This window comes from Notolepis coatsorum (assembly GCF_963971535.1).
Source record: "Notolepis coatsorum genome assembly, chromosome: 17".
Lineage (NCBI taxonomy): Eukaryota > Metazoa > Chordata > Actinopteri > Aulopiformes > Paralepididae > Notolepis > Notolepis coatsorum.
The window spans coordinates 99,561,447-99,586,930 of NC_140181.1; the positions used below are offsets into that span (position 1 = coordinate 99,561,447).

General features: G+C 44.2%; 1 protein-coding gene across 1 annotated transcript in view; it reads left to right on the forward strand.

Moving 5' to 3' along the window:
- The window catches only part of LOC311243918 (metabotropic glutamate receptor 4-like), a gene marked incomplete at both ends in the record, with an annotated part of 366,879 nt that overhangs the window by 226,668 nt on the left and 114,727 nt on the right, over positions 1-25,484 (forward strand). The gene's annotated exons all lie outside the window — the stretch shown is intronic.

Here is a 25,484-nt window from a genome sequence, read left to right on the forward strand (position 1 = left end):
ACATGACATGTTGGTGCTCGAGTGCGACATCTAGTTGCTGAATTTTATCTATAGCACCTTTCATTTATAATTGTTTTTATGAACTTATTTTTAAGAAGTTATTCCTTTATTGATCCCCTTTTGGAAATGCAGGCTTCATAGCAGCATGGGGAAGGGGGGTTCAGCCAGGTATGGGCAGGGTAGTAGAAAGACATAAATATAGGCAATACAATTGTTGAATATAACATTTTTAAAATAAAACTAGTTTAACAGGTTAAATAAACAGTGTAAACAATATAATAAACAATGTAAAGTTTAAGGTGCAGATAAGGGTCTGTATGACCTGGCTATCGGTTAGAATAATAGAGGCTGGGGGTGCGGCCGGGTAGCGCAGTGGACTAAGCGTCTGTCTACCACCACAGAGACAGTGAGATTGAATCCAGCTGTGGTGCCTCCGGGTTGGCCGACCGTCCATACTAACACGATTGGCGGTGTTAGCAGGGGGGAAAACCTGGCGAGGATGGATCCTGGTCGTTGTAAACAGCGACTCCTACAGTTCGGTCGGGGCGCCTGCACAGCAAGGGAAGGATCTGGGAGGTAGTGTGACCTTCCACACGTTACACTCTCCCAGTGAGAGTCCACGCTGCCAGGTGAAAAGAAGCGGTGGGCTGGGTACACATGTGTCGGAGGAAGCATGCGATAGTCTCCGCCCTCTTGGACCGACGGTAGGGGGTAGAGTGCACAACGACCAGGAAGGGGATTGGGAATTGGCATAACGACTAACATTGGGATGGGAGAAAAAGGCGGAAAAAGAAGGGGGAAAAAGATCATTAAAAAATATTTAATAATAGAGGCAGAGAGGTAAAAAGAGTATACACAAGGTACATGTCTGTACCCTAACTGGCATGATGTATGTCACACGTTTTAGTCCGTGCAGGTTTTGGTGGTAACCTATTTAGACCTAAAACGCCTGCTAAGAATGCATTATATGGCCTGCAAATACACACAAATGTGTTTAGCCGGTTTCAATGGGTTAATACACTTTTTTTGTATGACTGGCAACATCACTAACTCACTCACTCGCTCGCTCATCCCGTCAGTAATTAATTCACTCACTCACTCACACTTAGCCACTCTACCCCTAGTGGCGGCTCATTGGCACTTTTTGTGAAGCCCAGTTCAATCTATTGCCAGAATGCATCGCATCTATAACCCTGTGTGTCCTTGGTCTTCCCCATTGTGCAAATGAATAAAATCTCAATAAATAAAAACACCTGGTGATAAGCCTTGCTTTTGCAGGACGAGGGTGCCGTCAGTTGGTCTTCTTTATTGACAAATAACAAAACATTTCATTTGTCACCTTTGGGGCGGACTCTTATTTGTCAAGTCGCTATGAAAAGCCTGTGGTGGAATCCCCCTTTAATGTGTCTGTCAGGAGGGAAATAAAAAGTGGTTGTGTGTAAAACCATTCCACTGTCGGTAGAGACTAGAGATGGCTCTCAGCACGGCGGCGCATCACAGCAGCTCCATCACAGATCCTTTCAAGCAGCAGAATCTCCCGTCCTCGTGCTTAGATTGAGCCTCCGGGCGGCTCGACAGCCTCCGCAGGTGCAACGCCGTTCCTGACGTTAACTGTCCTGTGTGTGGTGAGGAGTCGAGACACTGACTCACCTCCCCCGCCCCCCCCCCCCACCTCTCCAGTGTGTGTGAGTCATCGAGGCCAGCGGGGGAGACGGATTGGACGATATGCCTGTGTGCTCGCCTGATTGTCTGGAGAGCCACACAGCTCGCCGTCTCTGACGCCGTCCAAGGACACCGGCATTGATTGAGCAAATGTTTGTTGCATCTTCGTTTTCTCTAAAGATGTTATGCGAATGTCATGGTTGGAAAACGTCAAAAAGGTACACGTGGTGTTGTTGTCACCCTCTCGGTTCGGTTGTGCCGGATTCATTTCAGAGACGCAGGCGCCAAAATAGACCGGAGCAGGAAACGGTTACTCTGCCCTTGAATGGCATGCGACTTATACTAAGATAAGATAAGATATTCCTTTATTGATCCCCTTGGGGGAAATGTAGGTATCATAGCAGCATGGGGGAGGGGAAGGGGTAGAGGTAGTAGAAGGTACAGGTCACAGAATATAATTATTACAGTGGAGAAGTAAAAATTTAAATAGAATAAAAAGGCAGTGTAAACAATATACAATATATTGCCTGTCCCGTCTCCCTGTGAGTGGCTGTCTCGTAGTGATGACTGGAGTGGTGGACGTCCCGTGATGATGACCGGGAGGATACGACCCTCTCTACGCCGCCCCCCATACCTCAAATGCATCCGCCATCAGCTCTATTTTCAATCTTTCAAAATGTTCAGTTGCTATTGCATGCACTTATTTGTGTTTCATTACATGTATGTGTGCATACTTACCAACTGTTTTGCCTGTTTTATTGCAACACTACTATCACCGACATCTAAGAAGGGAGATCCCCCTTAAAGGTGTTACGGTCTGGGGTGTGGAGGTGGTGGTACGACCCAGTAGCAGACAGGACAAGGTGGATAACGATCCAAAGGCTTTAATTCAACACAACTAAGGCACCATAAACAAAAACACTACAAACAAACAAACCTCTCAAAAACACATGAAACAAAAACCTCTCAGAGGACAAATCCTAAACTAAGCTAACACAAGGAGAATACTAAAACTAGAAACACTTACTTATAGATACAAACACGGATGGGGGAACACGGGAAATATACTACACGACAACCAGGGACACGAGGGCAATGACGACAGCAACAGAAACAATGAATGCACACAGAGGACAGGCAAGACATAACTAATATACACAGGGTAATTGACAAAGAGGACACAGGAGGGCTGATTACAACGAGAGACACCTGGGATGGGAAAACAGACTGACATACAAGAGTAAACTGATACAATACAGACCACAATACAAGAGACTAGAATAACAGAAAACACCATAAGACAAGACTAGACAGTAACTCAAATACAAGAAGACTAACACACTGGGAACATAACACTAAACAAGTACAAGAAGAATAAACCTAAAACAGACAGGGGAACACGAATGGCAAGAGGCACACTGGGAGACACACAGGGGGAGAACAAAGAGGAACATAGATAATTTGAAGATACACAAGTGCACGAGGAGGGTATGCTCAAGTGAGGGTAGTCCAAGGGTAGGTGAGGGGAATTGTCCAAGAGAAGACGGGGGGAAGTCCATGCATATGTGGGGGGAAGTGAGGTGGAGGGATAAGTCCTGGAATAGAAGGGGGGGAGTGGGCAGGATCAGGTGGAACATAACAGAACGGCCCTTCTAAGGTTTCTCTCCTCCACATTGCCTGTTGTGCATTTTTTCCTATTGCTAGGTTTTAGTGAGTTTTTCCTTACCTTCGGGTGGGTTATGTCTGGGAGTGTTGCATTCATTTATTTATTTTATTCAAAAAATGTTGGACTTCATGGTGTTTTTGTTTTATTCTTGATTCATTGTGATGTTTCTTCTTGACTTGTTTAAAGAAGATGTGTCCGGCCCATGGGGACATTGACGTGTGTTGTCGGGCGTTACAAATACATTTGATTTGATTTGATTTAACTCTGGACATGCGCATATGGGCATACTATAACGACCTATAGGTTTACACACAGATATAATCTTGCTTTGGATGCAAATCTTCACAAAGGCTACATCAGGGGTGAGCGACCATCTCTTTTCCATCGACCGGATGGATCTCAAAGGGCCTCTTGAGTGGATATCTGGATGATTTGGGAATCCCAGACAAAGATAGCCAATCACAATCGTATAGGGTCGGGTACCGTTCACATTTGAACTGATACCAGTACCAGTACCAGTTCCTGGAATCCGGTATCGGTACCCAACTGTACCTTTTTTTGGTCTCTCTGTAATAACAAAAAAAGATGTCATTACAAAAATGAAGTCCAAACATCTCAATTTCAACATTGTGATTTTAATTTTTTTATTTTTTAATATCAACATTATCTGGCCATCCTCAGTGAACATTATCAAACTCCTCTGACCTTGTTTGGTCTTTCCAACCCGACCCAAACCATAACAATATATATATTGTTGGTATATATATTGTTATGGTTTGTAACCGACCCCAATCGCACAACACAAGACAGGTATGAGAGTAAGCCAAAACAGGGCAAATATTTATTATAGAACAAAAAGCGGCACAGTCCCTTTAAGGGAAAACACAAAAACACTATAGTCAAGGAAATATGGAAAATGCGGCACTGTGCCTTTAAGAGGCGAACAGGCTAAGGGACTAAGGCTAAGGGCCAGGGCTAAGGGCCAGGGCTAAGTGTCAGGGCCAGGACCAGGGGCACTGGAGAGGGGGACAGGGACAGAGGCCCGGAGAGGCGGGCTGGAGACAGGGACAGAGAACAGGGTTAAGGCCTTGGACAGGGCGAGGGCCAGAGCTGCTTACAGGGATGAGGACAGGGTTCCGACGGCGGAGGCCTGGCACGGGGACAGGGGCCCGACGCCGGAGGCCTGGCACGGGGACAGGGGCCCGACGGCGGAGGCCTGGCACAGAGATCCTCTTCGTCCCTACTCGGATGCTGCAGACGGGCAGGGCAGAACAAAGGGAGTCCCAGGGGACCGGGATGGGAACACGCCGTCCTCCCGTGGAATACTAGGGAGCGACGACGAGCCTCACCCCAGGAACGAGGATCACGAAGAGACGCCTTCCTCCCGTGGAATCGGGAGCGATGACGAGCCGGCTTGACGTCTGGAGTGGGAACACTGGAAAACCTCCCGTAGAGAATTAGAGAGCGAAGACGGCGTCCCACTCCAGGCAAACGGCGACAGGTGGTGAATGGCTGGGCCGTCGTCTCACGCCGGAGACGCGGCAGGTGATGGTGACGTACAGAATGGTAACGTACAGCACTCCATGAACACAGAGTGAACACAGATACAGATACAGAACGACCCGACCAGGACTGGAGGGGAGTCTGCAACCTAAATACTCTCCAGCAGATTGCAAACTCCCAACAGGTGCGTGAGGGTAGAGGAACAGAATGTCCAAGGGTGGGGGCTGGTGAAGAGTAAGAGGCAGGCAAAAGTTCTCACAAGGGTGGGGGCTGGTGAAGAGTAGGAGGCAGGGAAAAGCTCAGGGAACAGGCGAATCCTCACATATATATATATATATATATATATATATTAGGGATGCTCGATATTGGCTTTTTTACCGATACCGATATTCCGATATTGTCCAACTCTTAATTTCGATACCGATACCGATATCAACCGATACCGATATATGCAGGGTTTCCCCCCAAAAAACAGAATAATTTCAGGTAATTAATAATTTCACTGGATGCATTCAAAAGGCTTTCTAAATGTAAGCATTATCTGTGCAAAATATGATAATTAAAAAAGTAAAAATTAACATTACATATCTCTTGTTGTTGAATTAAACCAACATGCATACTTTTGACAATAAATAAAATAAGAATTGGTTCTTACTTGCTTGCCTGGGTAAATAAAGGTTAAATAAATGTAATTTTTTTTTTTTTTTTTTTTTTTTGATACCGATATTTTCCGATATCACATTTTACTGCCGATATCGGCCGATAATATCGGTCGGCCGATAATATCGGACATCCCTAATATATATATATGTTTGTGGAAAAGGCTCCCTCTTGTCTAGCATATTACACTCTTATACTAAACACGTAAAGTTACCAAAATCTGGTCATTGATATCTAGCGTGAATCGGTACTCGGTAGTAGCAATGTAATTCGGTCGGTACCCATAAAAGTACTGCGTTCGGTACCCAACCCTACACACTCTGTGTTTTCTGTTTTCAACGTGAATCCCAACCAATCCCTGTCCTGGGTGGCGCTTTATCCCACTTTCCCGGGGCTCTGCCCTCTGGGACGACATCATGGATAGCCCTGCCGCGGTTATAAACACACTGCTTTCAGCCAGGTGTTTTACCCCCTTGCAGCGTTCAGCCAGGTGTTTTACCTGCTTGCAGCTTTCAGCCAGGTGTTTTACCCCCTTGTAGCTTCCAGCCAGGTGTTTTACCCCCTTGCAGCTTTCAGCCAGGTGTTTTACCTGCTTGCTGCTTTCAGCCAGGTGTTTTACCTGCTTGCTGCTTTCGGCCAGGTGTTTTACCTGCTTGCAGCTTTCAGCCAGGTGTTTTACCCCCTTGCAGCTTCCAGCCAGGTGTTTTACCCCCTTGCAGCTTTCAGCCAGGTCTTTTACCTGCTTGCTGCTTTCAGTCAGGTGTTTTACCTGCTTGCAGCTTTCAGCCAGGTGTTTTACCTGCTTGCTGCTTTCAGCCAGGTGTTTTACCTGCTTGCAGCTTTCAGCCAGGTGTTTTACCTGCTTGCTGCTTTCAGCCAGGTGTTTTGCCTGCTTGCAGCTTTCAGCCAGGTGTTTTACACCCTTGCTGCTTTCAGCCAGGTGTTTTACCCGCTTGCAGCTTTCAGCCAGGTGTTTTACCTGCTTGTTGCTTTCAGCCAGGTGTTTTACCTGCTTTGTGCTTTCAGCCAGGTGTTTTACCTGCTTGCAGCTTTCAGCCAGGTGTTTTACCTGCTTTGTGCTTTCAGCCAGGTGTTTTACCTGCTTTGTGCTTTCAGCCAGGTGTTTTACCTGTTTGCTGCTTTCAGCCAGGTGTTTTACCTGCTTGCAGCTTTCAGCCAGGTGTTTTACCTGCTTGCTGCTTTCAGCCAGGTGTTTTACCCCCTTGCAGCTTCCAGCCAGGTGTTTTACCTGCTTGCTGCTTCCAGCCAGGTGTTTTACCTGCTTGCTGCTTTCAGCCAGGTGTTTTACCCCCTTGCAGCTTTCAGCCAGGTGTTTTACCTGCTTGCTGCTTCCAGCCAGGTGTTTTACCTGCTTGCAGCTTTCAGCCAGGTGTTTTACCTGCTTGCAGCTTTCAGCCAGGTGTTTTACCTGCTTGCTGCTTTCAGCCAGGTGTTTTACCTGCTTGCTGCTTCAAGCCAGGTGTTTTACCTGCTTGCTGCTTTCAGCCAGGTGTTTTACCTGCTTGCAGCTTTCAGCCAGGTGTTTTACCTGCTTGCTGCTTTCAGCCAGGTGTTTTGCCTGCTTGCAGCTTTCAGCCAGGTGTTTTACCTGCTTGCTGCTTCCAGCCAGGTGTTTTACCTGCTTGCAGCTTTCAGCCAGGTGTTTTACCTGCTTACAGCTTTCAGCCAGGTGTTTTACCTGCTTGCTGCTTTCAGCCAGGTGTTTTACCTGCTTGCAGCTTTCAGCCAGGTGTTTTACCTGCTTGCTGCTTTCAGCCAGGTGTTTTACCCGCTTGCAGCTTTCAGCCAGGTGTTTTACCTGCTTGTTGCTTTCAGCCAGGTGTTTTACCTGCTTTGTGCTTTCAGCCAGGTGTTTTACCTGCTTGCAGCTTTCAGCCAGGTGTTTTACCTGCTTTGTGCTTTCAGCCAGGTGTTTTACCTGCTTGCTGCTTTCAGCCAGGTGTTTTACCTGCTTTGTGCTTTTAGCCAGGTGTTTTACCTGCTTTGTGCTTTCAGCCAGGTGTTTTACCTGTTTGCTGCTTTCAGCCAGGTGTTTTACCTGCTTGCAGCTTTCAGCCAGGTGTTTTGCCTGCTTGCTGCTTTCAGCCAGGTGTTTTACCCACTTGCTGCTTTCAGCCAGGTGTTTTACCTGCTTTGTGCCTTTAGCCAGGTGTTTTACCTGCTTGTTGCTTTCAGCCAGGTGTTTTACCTGCTTGCAGCTTTCAGCCAGGTGTTTTACCTGCTTGCTGCTTTCAGTCAGGTCTTTTACCTGCTTGCGGCTTTCAGTCGGGTGTTTTACCCCCTTGCAGCTTCCAGCCAGGTGTTTTACCCCCTTGCAGCTTCCAGCCAGGTGTTTTACCCCCTTGCAGCTTCCAGCCAGGTGTTTTACCCCCTTGCAGCTTCCAGCCAGGTGTTTTACCCCCTTGCAGCTTCCAGCCAGGTGTTTTACCCCCTTGCAGCTTTCAGCCAGGTGTTTTACCTGCTTGTTGCTTTCAGCCAGGTGTTTTACCTGCTTGCAGCTTTCAGCCAGGTGTTTTACCTGCTTGCAGCTTTCAGCCAGGTGTTTTACCCCCTTGCAGCTTTCAGCCAGGTGTTTTACCTGCTTGCTGCTTCCAGCCAGGTGTTTTACCTGCTTGCAGCTTTCAGCCAGGTGTTTTACCTGCTTACAGCTTTCAGCCAGGTGTTTTACCTGCTTGCTGCTTTCAGCCAGGTGTTTTACCTGCTTGCAGCTTTCAGCCAGGTGTTTTACCTGCTTGCTGCTTTCAGCCAGGTGTTTTACCCGCTTGCAGCTTTCAGCCAGGTGTTTTACCTGCTTGTTGCTTTCAGCCAGGTGTTTTACCTGCTTTGTGCTTTCAGCCAGGTGTTTTACCTGCTTGCAGCTTTCAGCCAGGTGTTTTACCTGCTTTGTGCTTTCAGCCAGGTGTTTTACCTGCTTGCTGCTTTCAGCCAGGTGTTTTACCTGCTTGCAGCTTTCAGCCAGGTGTTTTACCTGCTTACAGCTTTCAGCCAGGTGTTTTACCTGCTTGCTGCTTTCAGCCAGGTGTTTTACCTGCTTGCAGCTTTCAGCCAGGTGTTTTGCCTGCTTGCTGCTTTCAGCCAGGTGTTTTACCCACTTGCTGCTTTCAGCCAGGTGTTTTACCTGCTTTGTGCCTTTAGCCAGGTGTTTTACCTGCTTGTTGCTTTCAGCCAGGTGTTTTACCTGCTTGCAGCTTTCAGCCAGGTGTTTTACCTGCTTGCTGCTTTCAGTCAGGTCTTTTACCTGCTTGCGGCTTTCAGTCGGGTGTTTTACCCCCTTGCAGCTTCCAGCCAGGTGTTTTACCCCCTTGCAGCTTCCAGCCAGGTGTTTTACCCCCTTGCAGCTTCCAGCCAGGTGTTTTACCCCCTTGCAGCTTCCAGCCAGGTGTTTTACCCCCTTGCAGCTTCCAGCCAGGTGTTTTACCCCCTTGCAGCTTTCAGCCAGGTGTTTTACCTGCTTGTTGCTTTCAGCCAGGTGTTTTACCTGCTTGCAGCTTTCAGCCAGGTGTTTTACCTGCTTGCAGCTTTCAGCCAGGTGTTTTACCTGCTTGCAGCTTTCAGCCAGGTGTTTTACCTGCTTGCATCTTTCAGCCAGGTGTTTTACCACAACTGAGCTAATAGGACCACAAGGCTGCATCACTGAGAATGGGAGGAGGCACCAAGAGACAGTTGTGCACAGTTGTACTGCCCTGGCCTATTATGTTCTATTCTATTGTGCTTCTATTTTTATTTAGTTTATATTCCATTTCATTTTATTCCACCTTTTTATTTTATAATCTGTCCGTAATTGTCTGTCTGTTAAAGTCGCACCAAAAATTACCAAATCAAATTCCTTGTATGTCAAAACTACTTGGCAATAAAGACCTTTCTGATTCTGATCTGCCATTTCCACACATACAAGCCATTTCACAAGACGTATCCAGCCAACGGTGAAGTTAGAAAGAGAAAGGTGCAATCTAAAATCGCAACCAGGCGAGCGGCCGTGAAAAGAAAAGCTGTGACTTTTGCCTCCTGCCACGGCAGCCACGCTCTCGTCAAACAAACAAGGATGCGTTATTCACAACGGAAGATATTCAAGGCGGCATTTCTTTCAGACGTCAACAATCTGTTCAGTGATAGAAAAACAAGACTGAAATGGTGGAATCTGTCCACAGCCTTCAGTCGTCCAGGAGAACAGCGATACGGAGGTGTGAGGGGGTTTCAGAGGTTACATTTTGTGTTTTTCTCATCAGTTCGATAATTCAATGGACCTGACTGATGTAGCACAGCTACAGAGACCAGGCATGGAAATGGATTTCATGACCTTGGACTGAGAATGACCTTGCTGCAATAAATTCATTATTTTGTGTTGTGCAATTCTCGAGTTCTTGAACTGACTCAGTGTTGACATTTAAAGCAAAATAGTTTAAATCTGATTCGTAGAATATTTTGAATGCAATTGGCCATACAATGGGAGTGATTGTTAACTGTTAAGTAATCAGGAGCAAGTGCTATAATCAGAATTATTTTCATTGTTGTTTGATAATATCAATGTTTATAATACCTTTCTCCCATATTTATAAACAGGGTTAATTATTAACTGAAGTAATCAGGAGTAAGTGCTATCATCTACATTTTAAAGGTCCCATAAGCTATATTTCAATTATTATTTGATCATATACACCTTCATAATACTTTTCTCTGCAGATGTCTTCATTAACATTCACAACTGCAATAAACCAGAGCAACAAACGACCAGCAGCACAAATATCAACTCTGGCTACAACAGTGCAGCCAAATATCAAAGAGGCTTCACTATTACACAATCAATATCAAAGAGGCTTCACTATTACCCAATCAATATCAAAGAGGCTTCACTATTACCCAATCAATATCAAAGAGGCTTCACTATTACCCAATCAATATCAAAGAGGCTTCACTATTACACAATCAATATCAAAGATGCTTCACTATTACCCAATCAATATCAACAAGGCTTCACATATTACATAATCAATATCGAAGAGGCTTCACTATTACCCAATCAATATCAAAGAGGCTTCACATATTACATAATCAATATCAAAGATGCTTCACATATTATTACATAATCAATATCAAAGAGGCTTCACTATTACCAAATCGATATCAAAGAGGCTTTACTTATTACATAATCAATATCAAAGATGCTTCACATATTACATAATCAATATCAAAGAGGCTTCACTATTACCCAATCAATATCAAAGAGGCTTCACATATTACATAATAAATATCAAATAGGCTTCACATATTACATAATCAATATCAAAGAGGCTCCACATATTACATAATCAATATCAAAGAGGCTTCACATCATTTACATAATCAATATCAAAGAGGCTCCACATATTATTACATAATCAATATCAAAGAGGCTCCACATATTATTACATAATATCAAAGAGGCTTCACATTATTACATAATATCAAAGAGGCTTCACATATTACATAATATCAAAGAGGCTTCACATATTACATAATATCAAAGAGGCTTCACATTATTACATAATATCAAAGAGGCTTCACATATTACATAATATCAAAGAGGCTTCACATATTACATAATATCAAAGAGGCTTCACATTATTACATAATATCAAAGAGGCTTCACATATTACATAATATCAAAGAGGCTTCACATATTACATAATATCAAAGAGGCTTCACATATTACATAATATCAAAGAGGCTTCACATATTACATAATATCAAAGAGGCTTCACATATTACATAATATCAAAGAGGCTTCACATATTACATAATATCAAAGAGGCTTCACATATTACATAATATCAAAGAGGCTTCACATTATTACATAATATCAAAGAGTGTCTCTCTTATCGACGATTCAATTTCACCGAGACTGGGGCATCATTCAACACAACTTTATAGTACACACAAAGCTATGGAGACAGCTTCCTTTCTGCAGGGAGGAGAAATCTGAACAATGTGTGCGGCCCTGCATCTTTAATACTACCATCAAAGCAACGGATGGTCATAAAAGGATGGACAACAAACGACCACGTCCCCTCCCACTTCCTTAGTGTCCTTAAATGACCTCTAGCTCAAAGTCAACTTTATTGTCAAGGTCCATTTGTGCAAGACATAGCCTACATACAATTTAAATGACGTTTCCCCATTCCCACGGTGTATATAAAAAAACCATATAAAACACAAAAGTAACATATAGGACACAATATACAGGACACACAATTTACAGGACAAATTAAAACATGTAAACACTGCATTATTGGGACAGAGGGTAGCCGCTGCGTCTGCTTAATCACCTTACGCCTCAATTATGCTTTAATTAGCTCAATTATGGCCAGATGGGGGTTGGGACATTTGAATGCTCACAACCCCTTTTCTGTCCAGAAGTCCTTGATTACCTACTAGGCCCTTCCTGATTAACCCTTTCACGACCACACTACATAAGGTTAACGATAGGTTATGTATATAACCTAGTTATATGAGTACTGGCTAAGCGTCCCGCTCTTAAGCCATACCGAGATATACCTCATCTCATGTACCTATTGTACTCCATCAACGAATAAAACCAAAATACACCCCTCACCTGCCAGGCCCCGCCCCTAGTGGCGTGCTACTTAGTACTGGGCATGGCCACCACTCACTCTTCCTCGGAAAAAATCGTTTCCAAAGAAAAGTTTCCCCACGGGAACTCAGGGCACGCTAAGAGCGGGACGCTTAGCCAGTACTCATATAACTAGGTTATATACATAACCTATCGTTATATATCGTACTTGCATCGCGTCCCACTCTTAAGCCATACCGAGATATGGGGTAGAGCGGACGCGAGGCCCGACAGATGCACCCCCTGAGGACCCGTAAGCCCACATCAAGGGGAAAGGGGAGTCCCGTCACCCCATCCTTCCTAATGAAGAGGGGGCGCAGTCAACTCCACCCGAGTGTGAACAAGAGGGAACTAGAACCCCTTGAACACACAGCACAGGCAGAACCATGTGTGACACAACACACTGTGGCCCATACCCACACACCCCTGCTACCCCCCCAAAGGACGGGAGGCAGGAGAGGCCACAGACCTCAGAACCGCCTGGGAGACAGAACCCCCGGTCATGTCCATGAGGTAAAACCTTACGACGGGACCCGGGGAGGACCATGAAGCTGCAGCACAGATGTCGTCCACCGAGGCCCCACCCAGCAGAGCGACAGAGGCCGCCACCCCACGAGTGGAGTGCGCCCTGACGCCCCCAGGGGGAGCCAGCCCGGCCAACGTGTAGCAGAGGGCAATGCCCTCGCACAACCAATGGGACAGCCGCTGTTTCGATAGTGCCTTACCGGCACGAGAACCACCGTAACAGACAAAAAGCTGATCGGTAGCCCTGAAGCCCTGAGTACGGCTGAGGTAAATCCCCAAAGCACGGACCAGACATGACAGGTGAAGGCCCGCCTCCAACTCACTAGCGTGAGGAGGTGGATGAAACGCCTGAACCACAATATCCCTGGAGCGGAAGGAACTCCGGATATTTTTAGGCACGAAGGCAGGATTAGGCCGCAGAGTGGCACCGCAATCGGAACGAAAAGACAGGCACTCTGGTCGTACCGAGAGAGCACAGAGCTCACCCACGCGTTTAGCGGAGGTGACGGCCAGCAAGAACGCGGTCTTGAACGACAGCTGTCCCAACGGCGCTTGCTCAAGAGGCTCAAACGGGGCCAAGGACAACCGACCGAGGACCAATTGAAGATCCCAACTCGGAGCCAAAGAACATTTTACCGGCTTAACGCGTCAAGCGCCAAGCAGGAAACGCTTCACAAGAGGGTGGCTGAACAAAACATCACCCTCAAATCCCTCATGATAAGAGGATATAGCTGCTGCATATACCCTCACCGTCGAAGCCGACAGTCTATCAAGGAGAGACTGGAGGTAAACAAGGACAGCATTCAGGGGGCAGGACACCGGGTCCCTGCCCCCCGCCTTACACCACTCTTGGAACATATACGCCATCTGCCCTCGTACGCGCGACAGTGGAGGGAGCATGCGCATTCCGGATGGTATCAACCACAGAAGGGTCCATCCTCTCCAGACTTACCCTCTCACCAGCCAAACCATCAGACGTTGGCACAACACCGGGTGCTGAACAGCGACCCGTGTGCTTGAGTGAGGGCCTTCGCCGACCAAGGAATAGGCCATGGCGGCGCTACCAGTAGCTGGATCAGGACCGGGAACCACACAGCTGCACCCCGGTCTGGCGCAATCAGGATCAAGGACCTGCGCTCCTCAACGTAACCGCCCCAACAACTGCCTAACAGATGTATGGGGGAAAGAAGGACCGCCCCGCGACATTACACCTGTACTCACATTCACCCTGCCCGGGATGTGGAGAGCCCTCAGGCCGCGCAGATAGCCAGCCGCCCGGTGCAGACGGGGGGAGCGTACTCCTCCCTGTCTGTCGATATACGACACTGACGTCGTATTGTCCGTCCTGATCAACACCGTTTGAGGACCAGAAGGACCGCTTTCAATACCAACACATTGAACGTAGCGCAGACCTGGCAGCACGGTTTGCCAGCTGCCCCCTACTGCGTTGGCCCGACGCGTCTCCAGCGAGGGAGGCGTTGGTGAAAAACGTGACGTGTGACAGCCTACTGCCCATGGGGACCCCCCTGGTGAGGAACCCCCCAGGGCGAGGTCCCCCAGTACTGACACGGGAACCTTAGCCGCTTCCACTTGCCTCTCACCGGGTCTATTTCCATACTAGAAAACCCACCTCCGTAACCTCCTCCTGGGGTGAAGAGGAGGCCAAGAGGGACCACGGAATGAGCAGATGCCATCATACAGAGCAGGCGTATCACGGACAGCGCCGTAACCGTCCTAGGACGGAACCTCCCGAGCGTGTCGACAACACGCTCCGAGAGGGATGCCCATAGCACTCCAACCGTTGACTGGGAAGAGGAGTACTCTACTTCCAGTCTACAGCAAACCCCAGGCTGGTAGGAACCTGCCTGGTACGAGACCCGACGATCCACCTTGACCGCCAAGGACCAGAACGTCGTCAGGGCAGAATACACTTCGTAACCCCTGACGATGCAGAGGCCCCAGTGCGGCCTCTGCGCACTTGGTGAAGATGCGGGGAGCCAGAGAAAACCGAACGGCAGCCTCTGGTACTCATACGCTAACCCTGCAAAGGAATGACACAGATACTAATCGCTGCCAATTCCATACCGTGGCGGTACAGGCTTTAGCAGCCCACCAGCCACTCGCCGAGCCGACCCACCTCATGGCGTCGGCCGGGCGGGGCACTGTTTCAACATGTCAAAAGCAAAGGACTGATGCTAACACGGAGCACCAGTGGTGGTTGCAAAAAACAACCTCCACTGTGGTGTGCACCATGAAGGGGTTAATGAATAAATGAACTAACACCACGAACATACTGTAGAATGGGCAAGCCCATGTACACAACGTTAAGGGGAGGCGGACCAGAGAGAATATTCACAACAGCACACCAGGGCCCTATTCCCCGTACCTGGTTCAACTAAGTCGATCAATAGTCCCATTATCCAGATTCAATTAACCCGATGTTTGAATCCGGGATTTTCCTGTTCCTCGAAGGTGGATTCAGTCTCGTTCATTTGAACCAGACTTGAGACTCCGGATAATTGCGCGCGCCCGCCTCAGCTGAAAAGACAACAAGTGTCGATAGCAGAAATCCTGATCTTCTAACGGCATTGATTGATTGATTGATTTAAAACTTTATTAACAGATTGCAGAATGGGCGTGCCTGCTGGCAGTATAGGCTTATGGAATGAATAATCAAATGAGATCTTGCTAGCGAAAATAATTAGTTCAGCTCTTTCAGAATAACGATAAAAACAAGCCCAAATAGTATATCTAATTGATACGAATTATATCATGAGGCTATCTGTATGTGCTTAGGTATTAATATTATGTACTATATAAATACATGGTTTCCAAAGAGAGGCTTGGAGGGAGGCTTGCAGTTACACTATTAATCAGGTTTTAATCTGTTTCGGACCTAATCCATACATGCATTGAATTGATTACCATTTGGTTTATACCAGTGACACCTCATGTTCATCATCAGATAACAGTGCTTGAAAAGATAAATGCATTTTCTCGAATTCATTCATCAAAAACGTCAAAGGCTCATTCAATTTATCAAGTCACGTCACGTCATCAAATCCATCAAACAGCGCATCTCCTCATATATTTTAATCCCAGTTACAATATCACAATAACGTGTGACACTATCACAGTGATACAATTAAATATTCCACAGATTCAGATTTCTCATAATTCATATCCACAATCCGCGCATAGACGCTTCAGCTTGAATGAAACGCATCCGGGTGCTCCGTTAAGCAAATACACAGCGAAGAATATTAAACTAATCAGAGCCAAACACCCGATTTCATTCATTAAAAATATCCCAGCGGGATTCACATTTGCAATGATCTGTTTAGTCCGTTATTAAAATAACTAACTGTGTGTCGCGACTCGCGAGCGCCGTATCCGTATAAATATGACGTGCATTATATAGGACAAAGTAAATTCATAGGCTGAATATGATTTATTATCAGCGTTACTGCAGACATATTATTTTACATTTCAAACGAAGCACAAGAACATAATCCAGAATGGTATAATGCAGATCTAGACTGTGAGAATAATTTCAGGAAGCGAGCTGGGATTTCTTTGCGGGGGCGTGGCCATGGTTCATCCAGCTAACTGAACTTAACCCTGCTCTCGACCAGGCTCAAACTTTTTGATCTGTTGTCATAGTGATTTAGACAATCGAGCGTCGGGGAATGGAAAGGTCTGGCTTAAGGCGAGACACTGCAGGTGAATAGTCAAATATACTTTTTTTGTTGATTTTGAGATTTTGTTATATTTTGCTTCCTAAACATGTCTTCTATGAAACTAGTGACAATAAAACGTCAATAACACACATTTAGTTGTTTATTTTACATCATTTTGCCTTATTGCATCCATTAATGTGCACATATTTAATGGGGAAGTGCCTCATTTGCATATATAAACATAAATTTCAGAAAACTTGCAATATATTTTTTCTTAGTTTATATGTACATAACAAATTGGGAAAGTTTCATAGTGATATCTATTCAAATATTGTTTGCCTATTAGGGGGTACTACACTGTACTACACTGTTTGTAGCCTGTGTGTAGTTCTGTTCAGTTCAATAACATCATTATTATTATTATTCAGGCATGTGTTTAGGTTATCTATTACTAATGGTTTGATTAGGTATTGTGTTTGTAAATATCTGTTTAAAAAAAAAAGTATGGCATTTTACAATACACAACTTTTCAGCGTTTTCCCAAAAATTCGTTTTAAGAGTTTTTCCTCATACTCTGAGCCAGAAATCTCCACTTCAGTAGCACTCACATACACCAAACCTTCCAGTTCTATTCATATCTATGTTCTGAAGGTATTTACAGAAGGGTTTGTTGATATCGCATTCATACCCTGATTTATATCACATTTTATTCCTAAAAACATGGCGAAATATGGAATTTTACCATAAAAATGGACTGAATGGAGTATTTTCTGATTTATGGAGTGATAAAAAGAGATATCCAAAATCCCCTCTGTAATAACCTTTGGCTCTAATATGTCAACAAAATTAAACTATAATTTTGAAAATGGCTTTATCCAATGTTTAGATTTCTGTCCTGGAATTATATGCAAATTAGTGCATATTTAAGTAGATCATGCCTCATTTGCATATTTAAACATACAATTTCAGAAAACTTGTAATACAAAAAAGTCTTGTCTTAATATAAGTAATAAACTGGGGACGTTTCATTGTGATATCTATTAGTTAATTTTTTTACCCTATTCACCTGCAGTGTCTCCCCTTAAGTCAGGCTATGCTGGATATTATCCGGCTAACTCAGTTAGCCAGGTACGGGGAACGGGGCCCAGCCCTAGACCTCAGCCCATTTACCCATGAAGGTAAACAAAGCCCCCCCCCCGCACTACTCCCCCAGTAGACACCGATTGACCGTCAGCATGAATGGTTGAGAGGAGGGAAGACCGTAGTATAGACAGACCTTCCCGTAGCAGAGAGACAGAACAGAAAACAGTAGCCCCTAATATAGCATAGCGTTAGCCGCGCGCTCCAGGATAACAGGGAAAACAACAACGTTTACCCAGATATCCCGCCGCTTGCGCCAATACACACTCGGTTGTCTCTCGGGACAACTCGAGCACATCACAAATGCCAGCATTTGTCATGCCTAGTGACATCCCACAGCGGGGAACAGTAGAACATTGACCCAGCATTTATAGCATTTAGTATTAACAGCGCGCTCCAGGACAGCCTGGGAAACGTCCACCTCTTAGAGGGACGTTTACCCAAACATCCTGCCCCTGCCGCAATATACAACTCAGAACAAGCAGCATTTACTAACACCAGCGATAATGCCTAGTGGCGTAAGTCCTACCTTGTGCGAGGTAGCTCGATAGCTACACCTCACACGCTGTGCCTCTGTCTGCTGTCAACAAGACAAGGAGACTCCAGAACTCGACGCTGAGATGCATCGAAAATGCATCCCGCTGCAGAGTCGCAGAACCGCCAGAACATGCCGCGAAGATTTCAGGGGTAGGCAAATCTTCGGTAAGCACTCAAACCTAATTTCTCTAAACTTTTTCATATCAACTAGTTGCATAGGGCGTCTTTGCATCCGCTATGATGGAAACGAAAATAGAGGAAGAGTGAGTGGTGGCCATGCCCAGTACTAAGTAGCACGCCACTAGGGGCGGGGCCTGGCAGGTGAGGGGTGTATTTTGGTTTTATTCGTTGATGGAGTACAATAGGTACATGAGATGAGGTATATCTCGGTATGGCTTAAGAGCGGGACGCGATGCAAGTACGATATATAACCGTCTGTAGTGTGGTATTGAAAGGGTTAACCTTCTGTAGTGTAGTTGTGAAAGGGTTAACCCTTTGTCGTGTGGTAGTGAAAGGGTTAACTTTCTGTATTGTCACAATGACAGGGTTAACAATTTTGGCAGTGTGGTAGTGAAAGGGTTAAGACGGCTATTTGCCCAGCTGTATATTATCAGACACAGTTATGAATGTTTATGAAATAATGATATGTCAGATATTATATTGAAAACCAGTATGGTCGTTCCACTCACATTCCACTACAATGTGTTAAAGGTAGAATCTGTAATGGGTCCTATACTAATCACCACAAAGTACCAGAAAATACCCCAAAGTACCCCAAAATACCCCAAAGTATACCCCAAAATACAGCCCAAAATACCCCAAAGTATACCCCAAAATACCCTAAAGTAGAGCATAGTGACACAGGGTTCTGTGTGCTTGTTTTCATGCTGCATATTTATTTTAGACACAAATTGTGACTTTATGGTGATTATGTGGTTCAGTATACAAGGGTATTTCAATTGCAGTCTCAGTTTTACAGGTATAAGTGAAAAAAAGTTAAACTCACATCTTTGTACAAAACGGCAAGGTTTTTGACCCTTAAACTGTATGAAATGAAATACATTGGATATGGTTGTAGTTAAACACGTCTTATGGTTCCAAAGAGGCCCACGAGGGGGCGACAGTGGCTCAGGAGGTAGACCCGTCGTCTCGTAATTGATAGGTTCCCGGTTCGATTCCCGCTCCTCCGGGGCAGCGTGTTGAAAGTGTCTTTGAGCAAGACACTTAACCCGTAATTGCTCCTGATGAGCAGGTTGGTACCTTGCATGGTCGCCTCTGCCATCAGTGTGTGAATGTGTGAGTGAATGTGTGAGTGAATGTGTGAGTGAATGTGTGAGTGAATGGGTGAAAGTGAGGAACACAATTGTAAAGCGCTTTGGATAAAAGCACTATATGAATGCACCATTTACCATTTATTTATTTACTTACAGTACATTAAAATATCTTAGCACTTTGGGTGCCAATCACGTGTTAACACATTTCTGGGCCCCAACCGTTGAGTGCCAACGGTCGGATTGAGAAGAATCAAATGCTCCCGATGCATGATGTGTGGTGGATTATGTTGGCGACACGATGGACATCAATACTTGGAATCGTGATCAGATCATTGGATAATCTTTTTGGGGTACATCCTAGTCAAGGTAAGGGCTATATGATATCAATCTTGCGTTGATCCAAGCATGTCCTCACCTCGATCCGAACGTGTGTGTGTAACGTTAGTCCACAACGTATGCCGTTGGTGACGATCAAAGCATCAATGATGAAACATAATACCTATGATATAGATTTGATTTGAGAATAATAGCGGGTCCAGGCAAGAAACGGCAACGGTTATAGTATAATACACGCATAAGGCTATTCCTCAGCATTTCTTGAATTACCCAGCCCAGACCGATCTAAAAACATACTTATATTCACCACGGCATAATGAGCGAATGTATGCATGGAAATTTTTTTCTTTTTTTGCATCTTGACCAGAAGAAAGTCACTGTCAAATGACCATAGTATTGTATCCATAGCTATAATATAGAATATAGTTATAGCTCTACAAACAAGGTGACAGACTCCTATCTTTTAAAGCGTGGCAGTGAATAGATGGGGCCCGGATTGGCGGGGCACACAATGTGTTAAGGTGCGAGGTCAAGCCACCCCATTGTAATTTGGCAAACCAATTTCTCTCCTTGTCCAAATGCTTTATTTATTTATTTTACTTTCCCAGTAACTTTGCATGAAATATGGTCTCTAGTTTCAGGAATCCCTTCGTCCTAACAATAGTTTGAATCTCCCACCTGGAGAGCCAATGTACCCCCCCAAAAAACCCTAACAGCCAGCCGCTTCTTTTCACCTGACAGCGAGGACTCTCACTGGGGGAGCGTAACGCGTGGGAGGCTCACATTACTTCCCCCAGTTCCCTCCCTCGCTGAGCAGGCACCCCGACCGACCTGTAGGAGTCGCTGTTTACAACAACCAGGATACACACCCCGCCGGCTTCCCACCCGCTAACATTGCCAATTGGTTAGTATGGATGACGATCAATCCGGAAGTACCGCTGACAGCTGGATTCGATACCAGTGTCTCTGCGGTGGTAGGCAGGCGCTTAGTCCGCTGCGCTACCCAGCCGCCCTATAATTCAATCTTTTGTATAGTGTTTGGTCTTTATTATTTTTACTGTATGAAGCACATTCTCAGGGGGCTCATACAGAACCAAGCATTTCACTGTAATGTACATGTACCTTATATGTGACAAATAAAACAAAACTTGAACTTGAACCTGAGGGTTCAAATCAAATATGGGATTAAATTATATGATAAATGACTGAAAAGGTTACTGTGCACCAGGTGTGGCCTGTGGGTGCGTGTCTGTGTAAGTTAATCACTGGTATAGACCGTGATATAGACCAGGCACGTGTTTCCTACACTTCTGACTGAACCTCCCTGATACAGCAGACACCATCCAACGCTTTGCCCCAGTTATTAAGTTGACAGTCAGTGTGTCTGATTCACGTCTCTGGTGAAAAGGATCTGTCTACTGACTCACGTTGTTGCTTGAGCATTAGATTTGTTTGGCTCAAATGGGATTTTCACAGCACAGTGGGGCACAGGGAAAGAAGAGAGCTTGAGCTCGACAATCCTTGTTAGAGAACTTCGGAGATTTAAATCCGCATCACAAGTCACCGTTAGCAAATACCAGCTACGGAAGAAACACCAGAGTGAAGCTATGCCTTAGACTTTCATTCACCAAGTCCATAGCATTTGGAACAAATGAAATAAGATCTGCACTTTCTCTGCTTCTGATGACCACATGAACGTGGCGGTAGACAGAATGTTCACTAGATGGGCCGCGGGACACAAAATGGCTGCTGATGCTGGCTGTAGAGGGGCGTTATATGACATCATGTGAAAACAAAGGATAATGGGCGGATACAGGCAGGGCCTACAGGCCATACAGATGGTCACCTAGAGCCCCAAAAGTAAAGTATATATATATATATATATATATATATATATATTAGGGATGTCCGATATTATCGGCCGACCGATATTATCGGCCGATATCGGCAGTAAAATGTGATATCGGAAAATATCGGTATCGGTAAAAAAAAATTTTTTTTTTTTTTTTTTTCTTTTTTTTTTACATTTATTTAACCTTTATTTACCCAGGCAAGCAAGTAAGAACCAATTCTTATTTTATTTATTGTCAAAAGTATGCATGTTGGTTTAATTCAACAACAAGAGATATGTAATGTTAATTTTTACTTTTTTAATTATCATATTTTGCACAGATAATGCTTACATTTAGAAAGCCTTTTGAATGCATCCAGTGAAATTATTAATTACCTGAAATTATTCAGTTTTTTTGGGGGGAAACCCTTCATATATCGGTATCGGTTGATATCGGTATCGGTATCGGTATCGAAATTAAGAGTTGGACAATATCGGAATATCGGTATCGGTAAAAAAGCCAATATCGAGCATCCCTAATATATATATATATATATATATATATATATATATATATATATATATATATATATATATATATATATATATATATATATATATATATATATATATATATATATAATTATTGGGGGCCCAACAGACCCACGGGCCGGCCCTGGATGCAGGTACGCCAACTAAGCAGACATTTCACAGTTTACAGATTTAGCCATATAACTACAGTAGGCTATGGCTTTAAATTCTGCTTACCCAACCTCATTTAAAAGGAAAGCTCTTCAGGGCAACTCTTCCACACACGTCTTCATGCTGAAGCAGTCTGAATATCTGACTCGCTAAAGTCGTGCTAAACCACTGACATGAACAACCCAACGTTAACAGAATTGTGTCAGCCGTTCTTCATAGCAGGATAATGGCCTGGAGCAAAGTGGCTGATGGTGACCCCAGCAGCTCTTCCCTAGAATATTTATGAAGAGTCTCCTGTGAGAGAGGCGTGCTCAGGAAAACTGATGCGAGGTCAGCTCTGCTCGGCACACTACTCCTTCCCGCACATTGGGAGGAAACTGACGTGAGGTCAGTTTTGCCACAGCCATGCTACTCGTTAGTGACGCAAGGTCAGATAGTGTTTAACCGGAAATGTTTTTGTGTTTGGGAGGTACTGAGCATACAGATGGAGCAGATGTTTGTTCCCCTACTGGACTTTGTATTTGTTACTTGCTACTCGTGGTTTTATATCTTGTGTATTCTTACTGTTGCTTATTCCATGTGGTTCTGTTTTTCTCTTTTCATTTGTTTTGCTTATTGTCAGCATCTTTGGGTTCTTTAAAAGCGCTATACAAATTAAATGTATTATTATTATTAGAGTAGAGCGCTCCCCTCCCCAAAGGATAGCCGGATGTAGTAGCCATATTAACAATACTCAACCAGTAGGGGGCACTCGGGTTACACCAGGTTACTTTTCGTCTCTAGTAAAGGGGAGATTGCTCCGTTCTGCGCTTGATATAATTGTCATATTGTCCAATCTAACGAATTCCTATTTCAAATTCAGATGATAAATAAAAATGTTGCCGCTTGTAAAGGCATGATGACAAGTGGAGAATAATGATGTTAACGTCAGAAAACAGCACACACAATAAATAGTCACTCACTTCACTTTATCCCTAGTGACTGCTAATAGTGTAAGTATCCTTGTTCAGAAGAAAATACTGGTTCAGTATGAAAAAGACCCCACAAAGAACTTTTTATGAAACCGTTCTATCTCAGGAGAGAAAGAACTGTATGGAAGTGTCAATATCCCCCTTTGAAAAGAATAGCATGAGCTCAGGAACACTCAGGAAGAGTGTGGTAGCCTAATCACACTCTCTCTCTGTTGCTAGACACAAATGTGTGTCTGATGTGAAGCAGACCCTCGTCTGCACCTTATTTATTTCCACTGTTTACTTTGATTATTGATTATACAACTGATTATTATGTATTGTCTTTCTATTATATATATCAGGGGTTCTCAAACTTTTTTATACCATGACCCCATTTTATTTAGGATATTTTTTTGGCGACCCCACACTTCCAACGTGGAATTAAGGAATATCAAAATAAAAGCACACGTTGTTGAACTTGATCATGCATATTTATTAGAACATTTTATTACAGCACTATGTTATCAATACACATTTATAAAATGAGGCATATTTAGCCAAAATATGTTACCAGAACATAATGCCAATGCGCGACCCCACTGTCACCTACCCACGACCCTACTTTGGGTACTTGCGACCCATAGTTTGAGAACCGCTGAAATAATAACGGCTTCATCTTAATTTATAATCTCCAGTACCGACGTGAAAAAGTATCATGGTCGTTGGACGGTAATTTCAGTTTTACCGTGCCACCGGCCATTGTAGAAATAATTTACCACGGTACTGCCATGTTGAAAGTTACGAGTCGCACATGGTACCTCTTTTGCACTAAATAATACCATGGTATAAAGCAATTATATAACGGGTAGATCAAATCGAGCAACCTGACTGATTCATAGCCCTGGTATGATGAGTGTATACCCATAGGTATGATTCAAATTCCTTTTCACAAGCAAGTATCATTCCACGTCTGAGGAAAAAAAACATTAACCTTGTTAAATGCACGCACAGTTAAAAGGAGGAATCCTTTTGGTGCCAAAATTGGCAGAGATTTGGGAATCCCTCATGTCACGATACACACATATAATTTCATATTGCCACTTCCACTAAATGTATTAATCTAGCTACTAACTGGGGAGACTGATAAATGACAGATAAAGGAATATAGCAGGACGATCGGTTACGATAGTTAAACCTCACGTTGAACAGGGATTCCCAGTTAAACTGGGCGTCAACCCCAGTCCTGTCGCAGCTGCTCAATTTCCGAAAGCGTTGGAGCAAATTTCCAAACAGACGTCATTTGGACGAATGGTTACATGTTGAACATTATTATTTTCTAACAATAACATACACATTTAAATTGAAGTGTGTCTTACTTTCATATTGCCATAGCCTACTTGGTAACCGTTTTATAAAAGCAATAGCTCACTTCAGGCCGTGGCATAATGGTTATTATATCACCTCCCCATTTGTGTCAGGCCGAATTACGCCCCTTGGCTGTGATATAATAACCATATACCATGGCCTGTCATGAGATATTGCTTAATTAAACCAAGATACAGATAGTGTTTCCATCGGTCTGCCATCATCATAGTGAAACATTTTCTTTTTATAAGGAATAATATTTTTTTCTTTCTTAATCATCCCAAAGATACTGCATAGTACAGGGGTGGCCAACCAGTCAGAGATTAAGAGCCACAAAAATGACTGTGGTACCACAAAGAGCCACACCATATACCAGCGTTTCTCAACCTTTTTTTTCAGTCACGGCACCCTTCATGTGTTTATAGGTCTCACCCTCTGGCCTGTGTAGTTGCTAATGTCTTTTTGATTTGGGCCTCACAGGGTTAAAAGTACCCTGTGAGACCCACGGCTGCAAAATTACAAAATCATATTTAGCCATTTAAAAAAAACAATCTGTAAATGTTTATTTAAAATGTTTTAAGCACATGTATAGTCAATTGGTCCTGTTGTTTAGCCTCACAATGCTATTTGATAGTAAATGTGTTTATGTGTCCCACCCTCTGAAGTTGCTAATGTCTTTTTAATTTGGGCCTCACAGGGTTAACCTCTTATGCCCGTAATATACAGTAACAGTGTATATTTTCAGCATTACGTTTGTTTACCAATGATTTTAACTGTTATTAGTGAAATATAAGATTATAGAAATCTCAGGGCATTGAGTCAGAAACCGGCGCATATTGACAGGAGGAAGTGGAGCAGCCAAAAGTGAGTGTAGTCTTTTGAAGGAAGATATTGTGGGCTTTCGAATTTCGAAAAACTACCCTACCCAGCTCACGCCAGCCCCTGTCAATCATCTGACTTCTGGATTCACTTTTTTATTTCTCTTATTTTTTGGGATTATCTCCCACAAACCTGAACGTTATTGG